General features: G+C 36.6%; 1 protein-coding gene across 1 annotated transcript in view; it reads left to right on the top strand.

The window, feature by feature from the left end:
• TENM1 (teneurin transmembrane protein 1) overlaps nucleotides 1-21,769 on the top strand; it is a 703,022-nt gene that overhangs the window by 85,437 nt on the left and 595,816 nt on the right. The window lies entirely within an intron of this gene.

Below are 21,769 nucleotides of genomic sequence, written 5' to 3' on the forward strand. Positions count from 1 at the left end.
AATTCTCTTTACTTAATATTAAATCCATGAAGACATTCTGTGAAGATTTAGTTCAGTGCTGCCTCTGTCCTCAGGCTTGAAGAATTGTGTCCAATTGGAACTCAGTCCCATAAAGGCAGGAGTTGCTGGAATACTTTGCCTTTGCAGGCCCAAAGGAAAGCCTGCTTCACACAAAGTAACTCCCTTAAAGGTCTCCTGTGGGGCCTACGTTTCAAAACTGGAAATTAATACCTTTAATCAAATATGCTGAATTTCCAAATGACCTCTGTAAAAATGAACTTCTTCCAGGAGGAGTAATTCATTTAGCTCTGATTAGTCATTAATCATTTTGAATAAGTTGTTGACATGTAGACATCTGGAAAAGACGTGAGAAAAACGTGTATGTAGAAATGTGTTTGATGAAGGAGAGGAAGAGGGATTGATTTGGAATAAGGATGAAGGGAAGGTGCTATAGTAAGATGTTTAATTCAGTTCGGAAGCAGTAAAAAGACATTGGGATTCTGAAGAAGTGAGAGGAAGATATTTCCGCTCTGTGTGTGTGTGTGTGTGTGTGTGTGTGTGTGTGTGTGTATGTGTGTGTGATTGAGAGAGAATATGCTGATGTTTGAGAAAAATTGTACCTGCCCCTTATAATCTATGAGAATTGGTAAATTATTATTGAAGAGCATTGTTATTTTAAAATTTTTATCACTTTTTCTCTTTTTTGGTGTGATTTCATATCTCTATCTCAGATCATCTTATTACTTCTGGCATACACTGTCCTCTTCTCAAACTTCTGTTCCATTTCAAGCAGTCTGATTAAGTGAGAGACTATTGTGTGCTGCTCAAGTTTGGGTTGGTGACTTTCTCAACCAAATCTACTTATTCATGACTCATGAAATGAGATACAGCTATATATGTGTACATTTCAAGCAGTATGTCAGACATTTTACTTACTTTTGAGATATAGACAGTTGAATAAACCACTAAAGCTCTTTAAGCCTCAATTTTCACAACTGTAGTAGGAACAGTAAGATGATGATTAGTTAATTAATGACAGCAGTGACTCATCCAACAATGAGGAAGTGGGTGCTCGTTGTGTGCCCTAGGAACTTTACATATATTATTTTTAAAATGATGTGTCATGATTCTTTTCCTCATTATAATATTAGAACATGTTCACTGTAAAAGAAAAATAAGAGAATAAAAAGAAAACTAAAAATCTCCCTTTAGTGCCACCATCTAATAATCAACCTAAGAATTGTACCATCTAGCTGTTGTTGGTTACTTGACGCTGAATATACTGCATACTTTTTGCTGCAAAGTGCACCCAGCATATGCTTTTGGTATTTCTCACATCAGCATTCAAGTATATGTTGTTTTTACAGTTTTATAGGTAAGCAAACATGAAGTTACACGAATGGAAGAACTAGTCTGTCTGAATCAAAAGCTCTGTGATATGCTGGCTTCTCGTCATTTGTAAAAGAAATATTCAAGGATGCATATTCCTCCCTGTAGCCAATATATGTCTGCACTTGGAATGAACTCCAAAATATTTCATTTCATTTTTAAAAATTGTTATTTATTTATTTTTAGAGAGCAGGGAAGGGAGGAAGAAAGAGGGAGAGAAACATCAAATGGTTGCCTCTTCTATGAGCCCTGACCTGGAATAGAACCAGTGACCTTTTGCTTTGCGATATGACACCCAACCAACTGAGCCACACCAGTCAGGGCCATAATGTTTCATTTCTTTTCCTATACACACCAACTTCCCAGCAAGGAGTCATCTGCATGGAAGACAAGGTTTACCAAATGAAAAGTCATCCATAGTGACTGGTACTTCTGGTAAAACCCTTGTGTCACCCAGTGGCCCCTTTACATAAACATAAGGTCTTCTTTCTAAATTGGTATTTTAACTGATAGTTTCTACTGAACTGTTAGCAAATATTCTTATAGCAGAGCAAAAATTTCTTCTTCAAAATCTAGAAGTGTCTTCTTCAAAGAGCCCATGGTACCGGCTCCCCAGCATCTCACTTCCCTGCTGGAGATGAGGTAACCTTACTTGCAATGATTATATCTTTTGTATCAAACTAACAGGCAAAACAACCCTCCATGGCAAAATAAAGTGACGAAGATATTATTCTGTATAGAAGCATTTAGCAACTTTTGCCCTATACTTTTAATGTTCTTGATCGTTTCCTGGCTTAACTTTTATTTTCTTTCCTGGATATTGCTTCCATTCTCTGAAATTATAATCCTTATTCTCTAGCCAGAGATAAATTTAAGACTCAGTTGTATCCCCTGTTTTTCTTAGCTGATAGAGAATCCAGATGACAACTTAGAATCCTCTACAGTGGATACTCTGGATGGTTTGTACCCACAAATGGGTCAGGCATATTGCATTCAGTGTTCCGTCAAGTCATGCCAAGTCCATGCTCTCATGGGTTTAGATTTCAAAAGAAAGGGCTTGGAGGTTGTGCATTTCTTGGCATGTGGTATACCTCTTAGTGAAATGAACGACACTTTGCAGACCAAAAGCTGGCATGAAACATACCTTTGATTTCATCAGCAAGCATGCCATATGTCACAGAATTCTACTGCTTCCTCCCTGTTATTTCATCTCAGTGCCTCTTTCCTGCACATGGCTCTTGGTTGCAGTTAAGCAAAATGGATAGTATAGTCAATTGATGTAAATAACTTCAATTCAATTGGGCCTTAGTTATTTAATTATTACTAAATTAATTGTATTCTGAGTTTGATACTCTTTATGGGAGGCACTGTGTTATAGTGAAAAGAACATTAGAATAAAAGTAACGAAACCTAGGTTCTTGTCCAAGGTCTGTTACTGCCTTGCTATGATTTATAAATATTTGAGGCTCTTTTTTCTCATCGGAAAGTGGGAGTAATAACATCCCCCCATGTGGTATGTCAGAGGGGTATAAATATATAAACTGTAATAATACTGTATGTGTAATTTAAATGTCTGAAAATGTCTACAAGTGCTTTGCAAAATGAAAGCTATTACTATATACCTTCTAATGAATGGCCCACTAGCAAGAACATACAATGGGGTAAAGATAGTCTAGTCAATAAATGGTGTTGGGAAAATTAAACAGACAGGCAAAAAAAAATGAAACTAGACCACCTTCTTATACCATAAACAAGAATGAGCTCAAAATGGATTACAGACTTAAAGATTTGACTCAAAACCATAGAAATCCTAGAACAAAACATAGATAGTAAAATCTTGGATATTTCTCATAGGCACATTTTTTCTTATGTATCTCTTCAGGCAAGGGAAACAAAAGAAAAATAAACAAAAGAGACTACATCAAACTGAAAAGTTTTTGCACAGCAAAGGAAAACATCAACAAAAATAGAAGACAACCCACTGAATGGGAAAACATATTCACCAATGATATATCTGATAAGGGGTTTATATCCAAAATTTACAAAGAATTTAAAAACTCAGCACCACTGTCCTGGCCAGGTTGCTCAGTTGATTGAAGCATTGTCCTGTACACCAAAAGGTGGTGGGTTTGATCCCCGGTCAAAGCACATATCTAGTTTGCGGGTTCAATCCCTTGTCAGGGCATGTATGGGAAGCAACTGATCGATGTTTCTAATATCAATGTTTCTTTCCCTCTCCCTTCCCCTCTCTCTAAAATCAATAAGCATATCCACAGGTGAGAATTAAAAACAAAACAAATCTCAACACCAATTAAAAAATGGGCAAAGGACCTAAATAGACTCTTCTCTAGAGAGGACATACAGATGGTCAATAGACATATGGAAAGATGCTCAATATCACTAATTATCACAGAATTGCAAACCATAACCACAATTAGATACCATCTCACACCAGTCAGAATGGCCATCATCAATAAATCAACAAACAACAAGTGCTGGTGAGGATGTAGAGAAAGGGGAACCCTAGTGCACTGTTGGTAGGAATGCGGATAGGTGTAGCCACTGTGGAAAGCAGTATGGAGTTACCCCCCAAAATTAAAAATAGATCTACCTTTGATCCCACTTCTGTGAATTTATCCAAAGAAACTCAAAACACTAATTCAAAAGAGTATATGCACCCCTGTGTTCACTGCTGCATTGTTTACAATCACCAAGATTTAGAAACAGCCTAAGTGCCCATCAGTAGGTGAGTGGATAAAAAAGCCGTGGTACATTTATACAATGGAATACCACTAGGCCATAAAGAGGAAGGAAATCTTACCTTTTGGGACAGCATGGATGGACCTGGAGAGCATTATGCTAAATGAAATAAGCCAGTCAGAGAAAGACAAATACCATATGATTTCTATTGTCTTTGAAATCTAATTTACAAAATAAAGCAACAAAATAGAAATAGACTCTGAGATACAGAAACAGACTGACAGTTGTCAGAGGGGAGGAATTAGGGGTCTCGGTGAAAAAGGTGGAGGAATTAAGCAAAAAAAAAAAAAAAAAGAACAAACAAACCTCATATACAGACAACAGTATGATGATTACCGTAGGCAAAGGAGGGTTTGAGGAAGTAGAAGAACGTAAAGGGTTATAAATGATGGAGACTTGGTTTTGGAACTTGTGAACACACAGCAATATACAGATGATACATTAGAAAATTGTATCACTAAATCCTATGTAATTTTATTAACTAATTTACCCCAATAAATTCAATTTAAAAAGTAATACATATTTAATATGGGGAACAGGGAAAATATAAAGGCAATAAAATCGTGTGTACAAAAAACACACACAAAAAATATGCCTCATAATCACAACACAGAGATAATTGCCATTAGTACAAGGTGGGGCAAAAAATAGGTTTATTGTTTAAATATGCGAAACACAGAATTTATTATTCTTATTTTTTAAAATTTTTATTTATTTTATTTTAAGACAGAGGGGAAGAGCGGTAGAAAGAGAGGGAGAGAAATAACAATGTGTGGCTGCCTCTCATGCACCCCCTACTTGGGACCTGGCACATGACCCAGGCATGTTCCCTGATTAGGAATTGAACTGGTGACCCTTCGGTTCACAGATCATCACTCAATCTACTGAGCCACACCAGCCAGAACTATTCCTCTTATTGTATTATTTTCCTTTTTAACAACTGTAAGCCTGCTTTTGCCCCACCCCGCATTTTGATATATTTCATTCTAGTTTTTAAATTTTGTTCAAATAATTGGTAATAAACCTTTATGTATAAGGCATATTGTTTTTCTGACTAAAAATTAGTAAAGGTTAATTAAAGAGAATTTAATAGGAAGTTAAAGTTCTTTGCAAATCACCTCTTCTTTTCATGAAACTAATTTTAACAATTTTCCATTATTAATTTCAGTTTTGTATCCTACTGTTTCATTTAATATTGCATTCTAGTGTTTTCCCAAATTATTACCAGTTATTAAGAACTTTTTATTATCCAAAATTTTAAACATATAAGTAGAGAGCATAATAGGATGAAGCTAACACTCATCCATCATATAACTTCAATAATTTACAATGCATGAGTAATTTTGCTTCATCTATACCCCCACTCAATTCCCTTTCTTACCTCCCAAGATTTTTTGAAGTAATTCCAATATGGTATATAATTTTATTCTTAAAACTTTAGTGTGTGCTTACAAGAAATGAAGAATCTTCTTTAACCCAACTATAATTACACATTACACCTTAGAAAAAACAATAATTTTTAATGTCATCAAATATGCTGTACACTTCCAAATTTCCCAGACTAGCTCATGAATGTATATGTTTTCTCATTTCTTTCTTAAAATGTGAATCCTACAAAGGTGTACAGTTATAATTTATAGCTATATCACTTATATCTCTCTTTTCTTTTAAAGATTTTCTTTATTTATGTTTAGAGAGAGGGGAAGTGAAGGAGAAAGAGAGAGAGAAACATTAATGTGTGGTTGCCTCTCATGCACCCCCTAATGGGGACCTGGCCTGCAACCCAGGCATGTGCCCTGACTGGGAATCGAACTTGTGACCCTTTGGTTCGGAGCTCGCACTCAATCCACTGAGCTACAGCAGCCAGGGCTCAGTTATATCTCTTTTAATCCCATTTCCCTTTCCACTTTTTTCCTTGCAATATATTTGTTGAAGAAACTGGATAATTTTTCCTACAGAGTTTGCAGCCCTATTGCATTATTTGATGTTTCTCTGCCCTAGTACTTCTCATAAATTGCATGTTAGATCTAGACTATTGCTGCCTAATAGAAATATAATGCAGGATGCATAAATATTTGTTTAATTTTGGGAGCCACATTAAAGAAGAAAAATAAACAGGTGAAATTAATTTTCATAATATCTTTTACTTAACCCCATATATCAAAATGCTATCAATATATAATGAATATAAAATTATTTGTGAGACTTTTTTACATTGTTTTTCTTACATTAAGTCTTTGAAATCCTAAGTGAAATAGTGCAGATCCCTAGTGTATAACATTTCTGTAAAGTTTTGCTATTAAAAGGTCAGTGATTTGGGCAGGATTTTTGGTTGTGACCTGGTGAGTATCTACAAATTCACTTTCAAATAAACAGCTATGATGCATAAAGCTTGACAAGTAAGTTGTCAAAAACAGTACTTTTAGCACCCTGGAAATCAAGCAAAGGCCTACAATCTAAGAATTGGTTATACTTGAATAAACTATTGGACTTTTGGTAATAAAAGTGGGAACCTATGGTGTTTTGGCCTGGTGATGCTCATGCTCCCCCTACCCCTACACACAGGTTGGTCAATGCCCATCGTGGGGCAGGATATAAGAATTGTGGCGGCACTGTCATGGCAAATGACGGTTCACGTGATATGGAGAGGTGCATGATGAGCACATCCAGTGACATAGTTGGTAGTAGTGACCATCTCGGTGAAGGTGAGCTGCTATGGTGGGCCAACAGTTCTGCTAACCTGAGGTTGTGAAAACTATATTCCTATCTGAGACTGTGTACATGTGCAGCAGACAAGGGAGACTTGAGAGGCCTCAGGCCAGTCACATACCGTTAACCAACCCTAAGGCAGTGCACAGAGGAGATATGAAAAAGCTCAATGGAAAATAAAAGTTGTGCTAAACTTAAAAATATATGAACTTTGAATGTGCTCCCTTTCCCATACACAGGTCTACTGTCAGGAGACAGAACTTAGAGACTCGAGGTGGTTGAGCACAACCTCTGTATAAACATTGACAACAAAACTACAAGGACACTGAATTCACCCTTAGGAAGCCAGATATGTAACAAAAAATCCTGATATATAATCAAAAAGGTCCAATTTCCACAAAAAATGAGCTATACAAACAAATATGAGAGTATGACATATACTAATTTAAAAAAATAGTTGATTTCAACTGTCTCTGTCTCCTGATGTTGCAATTAGCAGACAGGTCTTCAAAGCAGCTATTATTAATATGTTCAAAGAACAAAGGGAAGTCATGAGTAAAGACTTAATGGAAAGTGTAATAAAAATTAACAAACTACTGGTTTTCAAGAGGGAAGTAGATATAAAAAGAACCAAATGGAATTTCTATGATTGGAAAGTAATCATAATTGAAATGAAATACTCACTGCAGGGACTCAACAGCAGACTCAGGTTGGCAGGATCAGTCTGGTAACCCGAGGACTGACCTATAAAAGTTGTCCATTCTGAGGAATAGAGAAAGCAGATCAAAGAAGAATGAACAGAGCCTCAGGGACACGAGGGGCAACATATAAGAGGAACCTAGTGAGCAAAATAAACCTAGGAGCAAAATAGAACCAGAGGCATGGAAACAAGGAACAGACTGACAGGGACCAGAGGGGAAGAGGGAGGGGGATGAAAGTGGAAAGAAGGGAAAAGGGCTAGTCAAAGAACATGGTGGAATGACCTATGGGCATGGACAACAGGGTGGGGAATGACTGTGGGAGCAGGAGATGGTCTGGGCAGAGGAGGGAAAAGGGCGAAAAACTGGGACAACTGTAATAGAATAACAGTAAAATATTCAATAATACATAAAATTATGAAAGCAGAAAAAAAGGAATACTAACATATGCATAATAGCATGAATCCTAGAAGAAGAGGTGAAAAAGAAAGGGCAGAATATTCTGAACAAAAATATTTGCAGCCCCAGCTGGTGTGGCTCAGTGGATTGAGTGCTAGCTTGCGAACAAAAGGGTCACCAGTTCGATTCCTAGTCAGGGCACATGCCTGGGTTGCAGGCCAGGTCCCCAGTAGGGGATATGTCAGAGACAACCACACATTGATGTTTCTCCCCTCTCTTTTTTCCTCCCCTTCTCCTCTCTCTAAAAATAGATAAATAAAATCTTTAAAAAACATTTTCAAATTTAACACATGTTAAAAGAACTTATATTCAGAAAAAAAGTGACTTGCAATACTGATACATGCTGCAACATGGATGGACAAGAGCATTATAGAAGTGTTCTTAAAGAAGCCAGATGTAAAGACCACGTATTATATTATTCCACATGCAGAAAATGTCCCGAATAGCCAAATCCATAGAGGCAGAAAGTATATCAGTGGCTGCCAAGGCCTGGAGGGAGGTTAAATTGGGAGTGACTCCTTAATGTATGTGGGAATTATTTTTAGGGTGAAGAAAATATTTTAAAACTCAATGGTGGTCATGGCTTTATAACTCTATGAATGTACCCCAAATCTTTGAATTTAACATTTAAAATGCGTGAATTGTATGTCATATAAATTATACATCAATACAGCTGTTTTATAAAGAAATAGTAAACCAACAAGAATAAAACAATATCAGTAATGTTGACTTCCTGAATTTTTTCAAAACAATAGATAACCTAGAATTGATACATTTATAGTTGCAAAACTTATGAATTTACAACTATAACTATAAAACACTTTTTTCCATTTACATGGTGTTTTCAGATATATTATTTTATTGGAGTCATTTGCCAGCACTCTGAGAGAGAAAGGCATTTGGCCTTTATTATGCAAAGGAAAAGAAGTTAGCTGATTTATTCAATTTCATACAGTAAGTGACATAAGATGGGCCCAAACTCAGACTTACTGACTCCAAGTTCAGTGCCCTTTCCACTACATTATGCCAACTCTATTCTCTGTGGTGGCAAGCCACTTGTAATTACATTGTATTACTCCCTGTAGGTGAATATGGAAACTTAGATATTGGAAGAGGGAATCACAAAGGTGAAAATTACAGTGCAATCTGTGCTGTGTTCTACTGAGTATTTGTTGGTAGAGAGGCTGAGGATCTAGTAAATTTCCTGTTTGCCGCCTGGAATGGTGCAGAGATGTGTATCTGACTGATTACGCATTGACCCAGCAACACCAAGTCAATTCGAATCCTCTTTCATCTGCTGTGTCCAGTAAATGCAAATTGTGGGGAGAAGGGGAAATTGTGTTGCAGACTGACATTTGATATCTTTACAGAGAAGCCATGTTTTTATAGTTTGATTGGTTGCACTCATGGCATCTTAGGACCCTTCCACTCTGGTCTTAATTCCCTCTTTCCAGGGTATCTTTATGACATCCTTGCCCAAGAAGCTTATTTTCTTTGTTACATAAGCAAAGCATAATAACTTTTCAGATGCTGCGTAACATCTAGAGGTTACTCGTTCTCCTTCTGAGCTGCAACCTAAAATCTTTCCTGAGTTTCCAACTCTGGTTCCATCTGCAACACTTCTTTGAATCTTATTATCAGAGAATCTGTGACCCTTGTATAGCAAAGAGATGTTAGGAGTACAGGCTGTGGAGCTGGACCTTTTGGATTTGAATTCTAGCTCAGTAGCTGTGTGATCTTGGTGAAATTACTTAACCTTTCTGAGCCTCTATTTTTCCATTTGTAAAATGAGTAAAATATCCCATTTGAAATTTTCAAGGATAAATTATAATTAGGAATGCAACAGTATTAAAAAGAGTGCCTGAATTTTTTTCTAGTCCTTTTACTTTTGATTATTATTACTAGTAACAGTAATAATGATATTATTACTTAAGCAAGCTAACAATTTGAATTTATACTAGGGGCCTTCTTGTGGTACTTGTTTTTTTAAAACTTTCAATCATATTGCTTTTCATGTGCTAGTCATAACAGCCCTGTGAGGTTCATGGGGTTATGATATTAGGGTTTCCCCCCACTTTATAGATAAGAAAATGTTGGCACACTACTATGTCATAAACCTGGGTCTAGAACCGACATTTTTAGGATTCTCTCATAGGGCTCTTTGTAACATAAGCCGCTGACTTTTGTCTAGTTAACTTTTACACAGAGAAGGAAAAAAATTACGCAAACCTCTGCAATCAATTACAATATTAACTCCTATTTTTACCTCTGCAATTAAGTCTGTTAAGAGTTTACTTCTTTGTAGCATGTGTTAATTTGATTAGCTCCCTTTCCATCTAGTATTTAAGATAATTGAAAACGAGTTTCATGTAGTAAGCAGTAAAAGTAGTTCTGCTCCCAGCTGTTATACATGAAACTTGAGAGGGTTACAGGTAAAGTGCAGATTTACTGAAACTAATAGAGAAAATAGATGGCAATTGAGAGCTCTGCTAATACTTGTTATTTGCAAGCTACAAGAAAGTGATATCTCTGGTTGTTCAATACCATATTTAAAGCCTATAACTTTTCAAGATAGTATATTAAATTTGATGCTACAATTGGGATAAGTATGTTAATGCTAAAATTACTATGAAATTTACAAAACCCTAGTGGAATTCATTGTAAGAAAGAAGAATTGAATATGATTGTTTACTTGGGGAAATAAGCAGCTATTGTTCTTCTCCAAAGAGTAAAAAAGCTTTTTATACATTAAGTTACCTTCAATTTTCTTGAAGATTGTTCCCCATATTAACTGTTTAGCTCATTTGCATAGTCTATCTCAAAGGGTATTGAGAAGTTGTAAGAGAAAGATAATTTGAAATTACTTTAGGAAGTTGTTTCAGTTCCAAAAGAAATTGGTGTTACAGAGATAGATGTCACTGCAAGTCAGAAGTATAGTATTATTTTCAAGTAACTCTGAGATAGAGATGTTGTAGGTACTTGGACACTTTTAAAAAGCCCTGTGTCAATGAATTTGAAATATGAACCAGAGATTGTGGGCTCTCATTTTGGCATGCACTAAGCCATTTATCTAATGGATATTATGAAATACTCAATACCTTTAAAATTATGATATATATAATTTCATTCCCCAAGAAATTTGTCCAGACTTGTTTGTGCGTGTGTGTGGTGAATGAGGAACTTTTAGAGTCCGGATTCCTAAGCAACACTGGCAAACACTAAATCAGAGTAAAAGCCCAAAATAATTGGTCTAGAGTTCTGGCTGTTGATTTTTCTTTTAAAAACATCTTCCCGGTTAGAGTTTCTTTGTGGAGTCGGGTGACACCACCACATTTTCTGTTCATTATTCTCTCTCTCCACTTGTCTCATGTGCTTCAGCATCAGTATTTATGAAAAAGAATAGAGTTTTTATCCAAAAATAATGAGGAAAAAAAGATACAAGCAGCCAGATAAAAAATGGAGTATCTACAGAAAAAGGTGTGAGATTAATTAATCATCACTATTAACATTTGTGAAATTAAGTCACTTTCAAAGATTTTGATCTCTTTCAAAATCACCTGAAGGGCCATGAGCACTTCTTCAGCTATTCTCACAACTGAGTCAAATTAGGTTTGGAGGGTTATTTTTCCAGGAGTGACCTTTTATCCTCCCACATTACTATTTTAAAAAATGCTAATAGAATGATTAGCTTAAACCACAGGTGGCAAACACAAGGCCCTGGGCCAAATCTGGCCCTCCACCTTGTTTTATCCAGTCCAGAGTCTTGTTTCTACCGGTGGCAGCTCTGAGCTCTTGCTTAACAGTTAAGGAGTAGTTACATTTATACAGTCCTAAAATTACATTCGGCCCTTTGGAGGCAACCGCGAGGCTGATGTGGCCCCCAGGGAAAATGAGTTTGACGCCCCTGGCTTAAACAAACACATGTGAACCAATGTAAGTAAGCAGAATTTCAACTGTTGAGCATTCTCTCTTCCATATAGTGAATATCTTTGTGCCACGAAAGCAGTCTACTTTGAAAGCCATCATTTCCTAGATAAGAACTTTCATATGCAATACATAAAATCCTCAGCTTATCTCCTGAAACATGATGATTTACTTCTTTTTATTTACTAAAATGTTATGGTGGTAGTCATGAGACCAAGATAACTGGCCATTTCGATGACAAAATCAAACTCGTACCTTAGGCTTTATGTACCTATCTAGGTTCTCAACACACACACAAAATGATTTTTTTAAATAGTAAGATTCAATCAACCTATAGTTTATTTGGTGACTAAGTCAATGAAGTCCATCGAACAGCTGATGAGTAATTAGAGACTAGCAAATTATTTTCAGAAAAACTCGATTTTACTAAGTTTATCCTATTTTTCTAAAGCAACTGATTTATGTCTGGGCAGAGATCATGCTTTCCTCTTAGTATAATGTCCGTTCATCTAAAACGGGCAAAAATAAAAAGGGCAAACAACAAGCTATGAAAGATACTTTCAGCAAATGCTATAAAGGCTTTATTTGCTTGCTATATTACACCAGTATAGTTTAATTTTTTAAAAACTTAGTAATATCTCCAGTAGATAAATGCACAAAAAGCCATAAGTAGGCAGTCCACAGAAAAGGAAATAGAACTAGAAAACACATGTAGGGACAATATTCAGCCTCACTAAAAATCAAGAAGTGCAACTAAAAGACGATTTCTTTAATTTACTGTGTTTAAATAGACACTCGAAAATAATACACAAAGTTTCCAAGGGTGCAGTGAGAGAAGAGTGTTCCCACACATTGCTCACAGCAGTGTAAATCTACCCTAAAGCCCCAAAAGGTTCAAACCTTTTAGCTCATTCAGCTTTTTGGAGCCCATCCTAGGGAAATAATAAAAATATTGAAGATGCTCATGTTAATCTTTATATGACTTCAGTTTAATACTTTAAATGGGGAAAGAAGAGTGGAAATAGCCAGCAATAGGGAATGACAATGTAAGTTATGGTACACCCACTCTGTGCTGCTCTTAAAGATCATGGTATATAAATATTGTGTGGAAATGTGCAGAAAATACCTTGAATGAAGGAAGCAGCATTACCAAAGTGTATGTGTATACTGTGCCTAGAAGGAAATGAGCAGACTTGACAGCAGGCACTGTTCCAGGATGCTAGAGTTAGGGTGGAGATTTCTTCCTCTATTTTGTGAAGAAGATTCAAGTGATTATGTTACTTTTATCACTTCTTCCACCACTTGTAATAGTTTACTACATAATTGTTTCCTTAAGAAAAACAAACAAGGGTGTGAGAAGAATCAGTGGAGAGTCCATATTTCTTTTAATGGTTTCCTAAGCCTAGGATTTTCCGAATCAATATGCATTATGTAAAAGGTCCTTGTTGAGGAAAAGTTATCGCGGTATTTGCAAACAGTACTATCCCCCTTTGCTAGGTATTCTCCAGGTACTGTGTGGCCTCCTTTCCTCTGTCTATTGTGCTATGAAGGTCTGCTCTCTTTGGGCAATAGCCTATGACCCTTTAGTTATTTTCAGGAGTGGAGTGAGCCTTTTTGGTGAAGGCTCCAACCTATAAATAGCTGCTCTGAGTAGGACAGGCCTGTCTGTGCTGAGGGTGAACAAGGTAGATTTTCCATTTGAAGAAGCATTATGTATGATTAAGAATGAGAAGTGGAATAGGAAGGGAGGTTATCCCCAATGCATAGATACAACATATACACACATATGTGGGTGGATTCAGAATCAATATTTTAGTTAAGCTGCCCTGTAGTAGATTGGAATATGTATACCAGGGATTGGGAGAGAAAGAGGAAAGGAAGGGAAGGGGGAGAAGCCGGAGGGGCAATGATAAATAATGTAAACTTAGCCTTGAAAATACCCACTGTTTTTGTTTTGTTTTGTGTTTGTCAGTGTATGCTTATTTCAATTTCAAATACAATGATGAGATTTTAGAGCTGGAAGAGCTCTGTGAGATAACCTAATCTTATTGCATTCATAGAAGTCTTGAGAGAGGGGATGTGATGTACCTAAGGCCACTCTGCTAGGTATTCTTTGATTTATTATTAGCCAAAGTCCATTTTTATCCAGATTTCCTTAGTTTTCACCAAATGCCTCCCCATTTTTTGTGCCAGGATCCCATCCCAGAAACTGCACTATCTATTGTTGTCATGTCTCCTTAGGCTCCTCTTGGCTGTGACAGTTTCTCAGACTTACCTTGTTCTGTTTTTTTTCTTTTAAATTATATTTTATTGATTATATTGTGACAGTTATCCCAATTTTCCCCCTTTGCCCTCCTCCACCCTCAAGCAATCCCTCACCATTGTTCACGTCCATGGGTCATGCATATAAGTTCTTTGGCTCTCCATTTCCCATACTGTACATCCTCGTGGCTATTCTGTAACTACCTATTTGTACTTCTTAATCCCCTCACCTCTTCACCCATTCCCCCACAACATCCTCCCATTTGGCAACTGTCAAAATGCTCTGTTGACATGAGCGTTTTCAGAATCCATGATTCCGTCTCTTCTTATTTGCTTACTTTGTTTTTTAGATTCAGTTGTTGATAGGTATGTATTTATTGCCATTTCATTGTTCCTAGTTTTGATCTTCTTTTTCTTAGAAAAGTCTTTTTAACATTTCATATGATAATGGTTTGGTGATGATGAGCTCCTTTAGTTTTTATTCTTGTCTGGGAAGCTCTTTATCTGCCCTTCGATTCTCAATGATACCTTTTCTGGATAGAGCAATCTTGGCTATAGGTCCCTGCTTTTCATGATTTTGAATATTTCTTGCCAATCCCCTCTAGCCTGCAAAGTTTCTTTGAGAAATCAGCTGACAGTCTTATGGGAACTCTTCCAGGTATTCTTCTGAAAGACAATGTGGAATACTAATTAAGAATGTGGACTTTGGAGATGGATTGCCTGCACTGAAATCTCGATCTATGGCTTACTAGGTGTGTGACCTTTGGCAAGTCATTTAACTGCTCTGTTCTTTGGTTGTCCTTATCTATAAAATTGGGATAAATCCCTGACTGGGTGGCTCAGTTGGCTGGAGCATTTTCCTGTATACCAAAAAGGCTGTGGGCTCAATTCCTGGTTAGGGCACATACCTAGGTTGTGGGTTCCATTCTCAGTCTGGGCATGTATAAGAGGCAACCAATTGATATCTATCCCTCCCCCACCTCCCTCCCTCTTTCCCTCTTTAAGATGAATAAAACATATTTTTGGGTGAGTATTTTTTTAAATGTGGATAAAAATGGTACTTATCTCATTAGCATGCTATAAGAATTAAAGGAGTTAATATGTGAAAAGCACTTAAAACAGTGCCTGGTAGCCTGGTACCTGATAATTGCGATATGAGGTAGTTGTTGCTGCTGCTGCTGCTGCTGCTGCTATTGTGATAATTATGCCACTCCAAGACCACCTAGAAAATGGTCTCTCTATGGCCTTATGGTGACTAAGGAAATCAACATAAACCTCCATGGGTCTCCTCTGAAGTCACCATGGAGTTTATCTTGTTAACAATTAGAAAGTGGAAAGCACAAGGGTGAACCCTAGATGGTGACATTTGAATTTATACTGTGGGATCTATCTGAATGGGTCTCCTGCAGAAGCAGAGATAATTGACTTACTTGTTTTGCACACTGTTCCTTAGCATCATGCGTTTTAACTATACATTACTAAAAAAAGTTTATTATTATATCTCAATATAGTAAAGGCCATATAATATGACAAACTGACAGCTAACGTCATATTGTATAGGGAAAAACTAAAAGTGTTCCCCTCAATATCAGGAATAAGACAGGGATATCCACTTTTACCATTTTTACTCAACATAGTACTGGAAGTCCTAGTCACAGCAATCAAACAAAAAGAAATAAAAGGCATCCACATTGGAAATGAACAAGTAAAACTGTCATTATTTCCAGATGACATGATACTGTATATAGAGAATAATGAAGATTCCACCAAAAAACTGGTAGAACTGATAAATAAATTCATCAAGTAGCAAGGTACAAAATAAATACTCAGAAATTGGTTATATTTTTGTACACCAATAATGAATTATCAGAAAGGGAAACTAAAAATAATCCCATTTACAACTGCATAAAACATAAAATACCTAAGAATAAATTTGACCAAGGAAATAAAAGACCTACACTTGGGAATTTATAAGACACAGAAGAAAGACATTGAAGAAAATACAAATAAGTGGAAGCATATATCAAACTCATGGACTAGAATAATTAACATTGTTAAAATGTCTATGCTGTCCCAAACAATCTATAGATTCGGTGCAATTCCTATCAGAATAGCAATGGTGTGTTTTGCAGAATGAGAAGAAATAGTCATAAAAATTATGTGGAATAACCAAAGACCCCAGGTAACATTAGAAATCTTAGGAAAGAGGAACAAAGTTGGAGGTATCACACTACCTGATATCAAAGAAAACTACGAGGCTATAGTAATCAAATCAGTATGTTACTGGCATAAAAACAGACATTTAAAGCAATAGAACAGAATACAGAGCCCAGAAATAAACCTACTGCAAGATGGTCAATTAATATTTGACAAAGGAAGTAAGAACATATACGAGGACAAAGACAGTTTCTTCAATAAACTATGATTGGGACATTGGACATGGGACATGTGCCAAAAAATGAAACTATACCATGTTCTTACACTAGATACAAGAATTAACACAAAATGAATTAAAGACTTAGATGTATGACTTGAAAACATAACACTCGTAGAAGAAAACATAGGCACTAAAATCTCAGACATTTCTTTTAGTAATATTTTTTCTGATTTATTCACTTAGGCAAGGGAAAGAAAGAATAAATGAAACTGCATCATACTAAAAATGTTTTGCACATAAAAGGAAAACATCAAAAAATGAAAAGAAAATCCTCTGAGTGGGAGAATATGTTCGCCAGTGATACATCTGATACGGCATTAATACAAAAATAATTAATTAATTAATTAATTTTCATTTACTTATTAATTATATGTTAGGTTAACTTTTTAATTTATTTATCCTTTTTATTGAATTTATTGGGTGACACTGGATAACAAAATCATACAGGTTTCAGATGCACAATTTCACAATACATCATCACTGTATTCAGTGTTCACCCCAAGTGAAGCCTCCTTCTATCACCATTTGTCCACCCTATACTCTGCTCCATTCCCCTTCACCTCCTCCTGCCCTGACCATTACCACAGTGTTGTCTGAATCCATAAAATTTCTCTCCATTTTTGTTTTGGCTCAATCACTTTACCTCCCCATTGCCTTCACCCCTGCCACAAGTGTCATCCTGCTCTCCATCTATGAGTCTGTCTCTGTTTTGCTTGTTAGTTCAGTTTGTCCATTAGACTCCACATATGAGTGAAATCATACGGTATTTGTTTTTGTCTGACTGGCTTATTTCACTTAGCATAATGTTCCCCAGGCCCATCCATGATGTTGCAAAGGATAAAATTTATTTTTTTCTATAGCCAAGTAGTATTCCATTGTGTAAATGTACCTTTTTTTATCCACTTATCTACTGGTGGGCACGTGGACTGCTTCCAAATATTGTTGACTGTAAATAATGCTGCAGTGAACATAGGAGAACTTACATTCTTTCTGAGTGGTGTTTCAGGCTTCTTTATATAAATTCTCAGAAGTGGAATCACTGTTTCTCGAGGCAATTTTGTTTTTAATTTTCTGAGGAAACTCCATACTGTTTTTCACAGTGGCTGCACCAATCTGTGTTCCCACCAACAGTGCACTAGGGTTCCCTTTTCTCCACAACCTCATTGGCATTTGTTTGTTTATGATGGCCATTCTGACAGGTGTGAGGTGATATCTCATTGTGGTTTTGATTTTCATTTCTCTGATAATTAGTAATGTTGAACATCTTTTCATATGTCCATTGGCCATCTGTATGTTCTTTTTGAGAAGTGCCTCACAAATTTTAAGACAAGAAGTTGTGGTTGAGGTCAGGGAATGAGGAAGGATTATTTTTCCCTTGGTTTATACCAGTTTTGTGGTTTTAAGGAAGATTGTTTCTAAGGACAGTCAGTAACCTTGAATAGGTCTGACATTCCCTGGCTGAAGAATAGCTGTGAATAGCTGTAATTTGACCTTCAACAATGGTTTGAAATGGCTATAGGACTCTCTCTCTCTCTCTCTGTCTCTCTCTCTGTCTCTCTGTCTCTCTCTCTCATTGCAAAGAAATGCTGAAGGAAAAGAGAATTTTTAGATTTTCATACATAAAATATAAGGGTGACTTGAACATGATAAATCATAAATGCCAAAACCCACCATTAGTCATTGGAAGTGAGATGTTTTTCATTTTTAAATTTAGGTTGCTAGTTTTGAGTAGACTGTATATCAGTATAAACTCGTCACCAACAGATACTTAAGAGTGAGTCTTATTTTGGCTATGCCTCTGCCATGTTAATTCCAGTCAGAATGAACCAAGGACTTGATTGCAAAGCCTGGTGACAGTTGGGAGTATACTTTAGAAAATAAAATGATATCTATTTCTCTCTATATTATAACAGAAAGTATTTTAAGTTATTTTTAAGTATAAGGTCCTTGATTGGGATTTTTGTATGTCTATGTCCTTATGTGGAAAGTAGCTCTCCACTCCTACTTGATAAACTTTCATTTTTTAATGAACAAAGAACTCTATGTATGTGTTAGCTGAAATGAAGTTAGATGAATTTTATTGATTAAAGGGTGAAAGTACAATCCTCAGCTACAAAGATTCTTCTCTGATGTCTGCTATTGGTACATTTCTCACTCTGCATTGTTTGTAGCAAAGTCAAGGTCTATGATCCAGGAAAAGAATCTTTACTCTTTAGTTCTCCTGTCTGGTTGAATAAATCAAATAGCATACAGCAGATTAACAAGAGAAAATCAAAATTTTAATAATTGTGCATGGGGAATTTATGGAAGTATGAAGATTCCAAAGACAACGAGGCAACATTGGGTTCAATATAAGACATTTTTGGACAATGAAGAAAAAGGGGTATTGGATTCCAGAAGTTCCAGTGGGTGATTATAGGTATTTAAGGAGAAGTGAAGCACGTGGCAGGGCAACATTTTTGCTAGGGAACTCAGAAACAATGGGACAGGATGGGTGCGGTATCTAGCCTACCAGACTTGGAGTATAAGTCAAGGCTCCCTTCCTAAAGCAGGATTTTCTGTCTGAATCTCTGTTTAAGGAAAAAGAGAGGTAAAAAAACTGTTCCTGAGCTTGTTAGGCATTAACTAATTTTAGTTCAAAATAATCTGTATGTCAAGGTGGTACATTTCAGGGACACTTGCTCTAGACCCCCACATAACTGTGTACCTTCTGACCAACATACAATGGGAAGCTAAGACTAAACCAAATGAAGCAACTATTATAAGGTAAATGAATGGAATTTCAAGTGATTGTGGTGATGGCTTTAGGAACAAATAAGCTAATCAAGTACAGTCCTTTCCCAATGTCTTCATTGTTGGTCCTCAAACACTACTTTGCCTTTCTTTATGAAAGCATTGCATTCTGCTTTGTAGTAGAATTGGTTGTCACTTGCATTAAGCTGTGAGCTTCTTGGGCAGAGAATATGGCCTATTCATTTCCTCATTCTCTCCAGCCCCTGTTGTGAGTGCTTGGTGGTTTTCATTCAATTTATTCAGCAAGTGTTATTCAAATGACTACTGTATGCCAAACATTTTGCTTATTCTAGGGCTACAGTGATGAATTGAACAGATAAAAGTACCTACCAGCATAGAGCTTACATTTTAGTGGGAGAGACAGATGGCAGACAATCAACAAATAACCAAAATATAATAGTATCATCTGTTGGTAAGTACTAGGAAAGACAGGAAAGAAAGGTGAGAAATGACATTTTTGGTGGTGTACAATGGGAGGTTGCAAAGGGTCTGAGGTGGAAACATACCTGTTCTTTTCAGAAACAGCAAAAAGGCTAGTGCACGTAGAGTACATGAGGCAGGGAAATTACCAAGGCATGAGTTTGGAGAAGCTAGGTTAGATTAGGTTGAGGTGGACCTTCTAGGTCTTTGTAAGGATTTTGGCTTTTATTTTGAAGGAAGCATGAGGATATGACTTAGATTTTAAAAGCTTCATTTTGGTTATAGTGTGGGGAATGTGCTATAAGGGAGTGATGGCATAAGCAGTGGACCAATTAGAAGGCTACTGCATTAATTCACAGGGGAGATGATGGCCTGAACCAATGTGGTAGTAGAGAAATGGAGAGGTGTCATCGGATTCTAGATATATTTCAAAGGTAGCACAGATAGGCTTTCTTCATGGAGTGCATGTGACATGTGAAAGAGGAATCTAGGATGACTTTATGTTCTGTGGCCTGAACAAACAGAAGAATGAAGTTGCCATTTCCCAAGACAGAGAAGACTTTGAGAAGAACAGGTTCGGGAGTGGGTGGGAATCAGGAGCTCAGTTTTAAACATACTAAGTGTAAGGCACCTTTTAGATATATAAGTGGAGTTACTGAGCTGGACACTCCAGTCTGTGGCTCAGGGGTGAGACCCATGCTGGACTCTATATATCGAGGAGTTATGAGGGTTTAGACAACATGTAGAGTCATGAGTTACCATGAGATTAGATTGCTGTTGAATCATCTGTATATATTTATTTATAATATGTGATCTGATTTGTTTCTCTAAGTATGCTCATTTTTGACATTATTTTCAAACCACAGTACATTCCTCTGTAGACCATTTATAGAGGCTGAAGTTTCAGGAGTTAAATAGTTTCTACTATGTATGTGCCTATAGTAGTGCTAAGTGCTATGGGGGACACAAAGAAGTATGAGACTGAAATTCTGCCTTCAAGGACCTTAACATTAGGTTAGGGAAATAAGACTAACTTGTGAAACTTTGTTGATGCTGCAAAGCATTATATGTACCATTGAATGCATACCATGTCAGTCCATCCATATGCTTTATTGAGTGCTTTTGCATGTATGTGTCTGTTATACATGCAATGGGAAATCGGAAAGGTAAGGTATTCTACATAGTTGAGGAGCCACCATGTAGATGTTCGTAGATTTCTTTGAAAAAGATACATGGTAAAAAGCTGAAAATATTATTTTATTTCAGTATAAAATAAAATAACAAAGTTGTTTGTTTTCAAACTAGTTTTTTTAACATTATACGAAAGGACCAAGTTGCAGAATTGCAGCAGTGGATGAAAATCATGATCAAATAATGTAAAGAATGAACATAATTATGTTTTTCCTGGGGCTTTAAACTTCTCAGGTGACTTTGACATCTCAGATGGTATTTGATCTTCTTGACCCTCTTAGGTTTGAATAAGGCAGATGATGCCTCACTGGTCCTCAGAGCCTCAGTGGCTCCTAGCCCAGCATTCTGTGGAGAATGGGGTTCTTTCAGTGATTTATCATGAAATTTCCAATTTTTATTTCTAAACCTGATTTAGATCCTGCTGTTCCTCCACCAGTGTATTCACCCAGAAGTGCTGTTTACATTCTTTCGATACTATGAAGAACAAGAATTTACCACCACTCAGCTCATTAAAAATGCTCTGCAAGCCTGAGGCTCAAAAGCCACAATATGAACAAAGAGCTCAGTGCCCCTCAAGGACACTATTTCATGAGATTCTCTCATTCAGAATCCTTCCCTTCCTCAGAGCCAGCCTCTGTCTTAAATGCAGTATTAAACCAGAGGCGAGAAGGTGTTTTTTTCAGAATGTAGTTCCCTTACTGGCTTTAATTTCAAATGTGGGGTGTGC

This window comes from Phyllostomus hastatus, unplaced genomic scaffold (assembly GCF_019186645.2).
Source record: "Phyllostomus hastatus isolate PE091 unplaced genomic scaffold, TTU_PhHast_1.1 phas_contig_90, whole genome shotgun sequence".
Lineage (NCBI taxonomy): Eukaryota > Metazoa > Chordata > Mammalia > Chiroptera > Phyllostomidae > Phyllostomus > Phyllostomus hastatus.